Source organism: Triticum urartu, chromosome 7 (genome assembly GCF_003073215.2).
Source record: "Triticum urartu cultivar G1812 chromosome 7, Tu2.1, whole genome shotgun sequence".
NCBI classification, from domain to species: Eukaryota; Viridiplantae; Streptophyta; class Magnoliopsida; order Poales; family Poaceae; genus Triticum; species Triticum urartu.
This window is the reverse complement of record NC_053028.1, coordinates 222,123,558-222,128,718: the sequence shown is the minus strand read 5'-3', so window position 1 is coordinate 222,128,718 and position 5,161 is coordinate 222,123,558.

The window sequence follows — 5,161 nt, the reverse complement described above, 5'->3', positions numbered from 1 at the left end:
TGTAAGAACCGTTAATATGTTGACCTTGATATGCTGTCAGCTCAGGCAATGAATATGAACTATTTTTTGTTATTATTATTATATCATAGAGGTAGCACACTCAATTGATCTCACTATAGTATGTGTGAACAAATATATGCAATCTGGTTTGCGAATAGGACACGGTTCATTGATGAAAGCCGTGTGCCGACCAAACCCCGCCACGCCGCCCATGATCTGAGTCATGCTTTCTGATTGGCCAGAACCCAAACCCCACGGATCGTACGTCTGCACCGTTCGATGCTCGTAGATCGAACGGCGATCGTCATCCCTTTCGACAGCACATGCAGTTCCGTTTGTAATTTTATTTTTATGCACAAAATGCACGTTAATCTCAAAAAATGGCTTAAATATAGCTAACGATACCTCAAATGCGCTAGAAAATCAAACACGTGGTATATTGGTGATTGCGTACCTTGGGGAAATTTTTATGAGGCTAAACGATGAAGTCACCGGCCACAGGAGTTTGAATTGACACGTCTCCTTTTTGAAAACCATGATCCTTCATGTGAGATGCTCCGGTTTGGAAGGAGCGGTCATCAAAACATGTGCCAAACTTTACCAATTTTTTCCACGGGGTCGTGAGAGCATGCCACATGCACACATCGATTAAAATACCAACTAGGTCTACGCCAGTGGCCGCACCTCGCGTACGAAATGTTTGAAACTTCTCCCCGCTTCTCAAACAAACGGATGAAAACTAGGCACAAATGATCTGTACAACTTTGCTAGGATGATAGTAAGGGGGTATCATAACTAGTATCATGCATGCCAACTAGGCAATTTTGATGAGCTATCATAGAATTAATTAAATGAAGAAACGGAGGGTTAAGTATCATATCATGAAACCGTATCATAATAAATGCTATGCTACTATGTGTCATGCATGACAATATAAATAAAGTACTACATATGATACTAGCTACTCTATGATACAATGCATGAGAGCAAGTACACAATAGAGTGACATAATTAAGACTAGCCAAAATGTGTAGTAACATAGAATGTTACTAGTCTATGTTACTACATCTATAGTGGGGAGTAACATATGTGTAGTAACATGCAACACTTCATTTATTAGGCTATAGATTCATCTTGCCTTTGATGTGTGATGTTACTCATACTACTTAAGACTAGCCACAATGGGTAGTAACATAGACTAGTAACTTTCCCATGTTACTAGTCTATGTTACTACCTCCACAGTGGGGAGTAACATATGTGTGTGGTAACAAACATGCAACACTTCATTTCTTAGGCTATAGACACATATTACCTTGATATATATGTATGATGTTACTCATACTAGTAGTAACTAGCTATGTTACCACTTTCATCTCTTTCTTCATTTATTGCATGCCACATATCTATTTAACCTAGATATGTGTGATGTTACTACCTATATATGTTACTCCAACTATGGGTAGTCTTAGACTACCCACAGTGGGAGTAAGGGCATCTCCAACAATTTATATGTTATCTTGTTGGTAAAATATGACATGTCATCAACCAACACCTTAACATACAACAACTCCAATGGATAGTATCTAGTTTGCCCAGTAGGACGTGAGATAATAAATAAGGTGCTCTCTCATTCTACATTGGAGCTTGTGCAAGGGGTGTTGGTTCATGTACATACAACCTTGCTATCTTCCCTCATTTATTGTATGACACATCATCAAAAATCCTATGTGGCAAAGTCTACCAACAACTATATTACAACCATTGGAGATGCCCTAACATATATAGGTAGTAACATCACACATATCTAGGTTAAATAGATGATGTGGCAAGCAATAAATGAAGAAATGGAGGAAAGTGGTAACATAGCTAGTTACTAGTAGTATGAGTAACATCAACACATATCAAGGCAAAATGAGTCTATAGCCTAATAAATGAAGTGTTGCATGTCACCACACATATGTTACTCCCCACTATAGAGGTAGTAACATAGACTAGTAACATGTGCATGTTACTAGTCTATGTTACTACCCATTGTGGTCAGTCTAACTAGCTATGTTACCGCTTTCCTCTCTTTCTTCATTTATTGCTTGCCACATCATCTATTTTATCTAGATACGTGTAATGTTACTACCTATGTTACTCCCGCTGTGGGTAGTCTAAGCAGGCTATAAGGAATATAATAATATATATGTGATTATTAGTTGGAGGAAAGAGAATAGAAGCAGGCTCTTGGTTAGTAGAGCCAGTTGCAACACGAGACCCAAGACACTTTGTGAGGATGTAAGGTGGGCCAACTATTGATAAACTAGTACGTATATAAAACTTATTATTGTACATGCCCGCTAAGAGGTTGGCTGTATATGACATGGCAACTTCTTATAGTCGACCCTTGGCAGTATTATTAGCCATGCTCTTAGTGAGGTAGCTATTATATCATAGATGACTAGCTAGCTAGTATCAGATCACTAGCCACAGTGGGAGTAACTTCAGCAGTAACATCGACTCCAACTCAGCAAACTTGCTTATGTGGCAATAAGTTAATGAGGAGAGAGATAGTTTCAATAACTTAGCTAGTTACTGTAACATCACATGTCCCAATGCAATATGAGTAGTTATGTTACTACCCACTATGAAGGTAGTAACATATATAGTCTAGGGATATGTGTATGTTACTATTGTACTCTCCATTGTGGCTATTCTCATACTACCTCCTTTCGGGTTTAACTGTGTGCCACATCATCCAAAAAGTCTAATTGGCATGCATCATACCGCTTGATACTCCCATATTACGACCAGCCTTATTAGGAATATAAACTATGATGATGTGGCAAAGAAGCAGTAACATATGTAGATACCGTAACATATATATATAATAAATGCTATACTACTTTGTGTCATGCATGGCCATAAATATGGTCAACTTTCTCTTAATACTTACATGCAATGATTTAATGCACCTTGGAATCTAGACATGTGATGGGGAACAACCAAATTGAGCCTTAGGCTGGTCATAGTGGGGAGTAACTTATACTACTGTCATGCATACGACACTAGTCTAAGTTACTACCTTCATGGTGTAAAGTAACATAGTAGTAGTATCATAGAGGACTTAATTTATTAGCTTGTAGACTCATCTTGTCTTGGGAAGCGCTATGTTACAGTAACATATTATGTTACCACTTCTCATTAACTATCTGCCACATAAGCAAAATTTTCTTGAAGTACGCTATGTTACTAGCTAACTTACTCCCACTATGACTAGCCTTATAAAATAGAAAAACTAAAATTTTGAGGTAAGCCTATAAACCGGAAAGGAGGGAGTATATATGCATGATACTATTATATGATTGGCAATACCTCTGTAATGCACGCATGCATAGTATCATAAGTTAGTATCTTAGGTTGCCTTATTAATTGCCATGCATGACACAAAGTAGTACAACATTTAATATGATACGGTATCATGATATGATACCACACCCTCTCTTTCCTCATTTAAGTGTGTGCCACATCATCCAAAAAGTAGTGATCTAAGAGCGTTTAGAATACTAAAGTAGTGATCTAAACGCTCTTATATTAGTTTACAGAGGGAGCTAGTATATGACACTCTCCACCATACTCGTGATTTCTTACCATGGAAAAAAATTGGAGGCGAAACGATGAACTCATGTTTTCATTTGAACAAAAATATGATGTTAGGTAATGTAAATGTTTTCAAAGAGCACAAGGTTCACTCACGAAAGCCGTGTGTCCACTAAACCGTGGCTGGTGCACCCCCACCCCTCTGCCATGCGCGCGATCTGAGTCGTGCTTTCAGATTGGCCAGAACCCAAACCCCACGGATCGTACGTCTGCACCGTTGGATTCTCCTTGATCGAACGGCGATCCTCATCCCTTTCGACAACACATGTACATGTTTTCAAATAGCCCCACCCAAAAAAATGTTTTCAAATAGCACACGATTCATACATGAAAGTCGTGTGCCTACCAAACCGTGGTCGATGCCCCCCACCCCCTCGCTGCGCACATGATCTGAGTCGTGCATTCTGATTGGCCAGAACCCAAACCCCACGGATCGTACATCTGCACCGTTGGATGCTCCTAGATCGAACGACAATCCTCATCCCTTTTGACAGGAAATGCAATCCGGCTAGGAATTGATTTATATGCCAACATGCACGGTAAATGCCAAAAAATGTCTTACATATAGCACACGAGACCTGAAATGTGCCAGCAAATCAAATCTGTGGTAAAATTGTGATTAGTTTACGTGGGAATAATTTAGAGGCGGAACAATGAACTCACGTGTTCATTTCAAACGAAATTATTCTGTTTGTGCACACGAGCGCTTAGAGGCAACCGTTTGCATAGGCCTTTCCGCGCGCACGGCGACCGGGGATATTTTCACCATTTTCACCTAGGCTGCCAACACCCGGAGTCCCCAACACCGCCCCTACTGTCCGCCCGCATTTCACTCAACTAGTCAACCCAATCTCCTTCGCTAGCTCCCCCCTCCCACCAGATCCACAACAGAACCCTCTCCGGCGCCGCCGTGCTCGCCCCGGCCGTGTGCTCTCTCTTCGGTATCAAGCCTACCTCCACTGCCATTCCCAACACGCGGCGGCCCATGCCTCATCGTCTTTGTTTGCTCTCCAGCCACCCTCGAGCATATCGATGCAGTAACCCTCGCCTCTCCTGTGGTATGGCCGGGTCTGCATTAAGAAGCATGTTAGTTACTGCTCTCCATTGCGGTGAGGCATATTTCCTCGCAATCCCTCTTCCAATTTGTTTTGAAGGTTAGGACAGTAGGAAAGGCTCCTACTGCTTGTATATTACCTCAGCTCAGAATTGTTTGTTACATATACACATGATGGGGGGAGGGGGAGGGGGAAGCAGCTACATAGTCAAGTTACAAAGTGTAGGTATTTTCTTTAACAAGGATCCCCCTATGGGTCCCTCTATAGGCGGGATCAGTGTATAAATGCCAGAGTATCATGTACAAGTTGTTTTTTGTGGTCAGGTAGTCTATGTAAGAGGTCTTGAAAGTCATTTTTGAATCTTCTTTTCCATGAATCCATGCAGGGAAACACCTTCCTAAAGTGATTGTTGTTGCGTTCTTTCCACAAGCTCCAAGCTGCCAGAAGGAAAATCTCCATGATC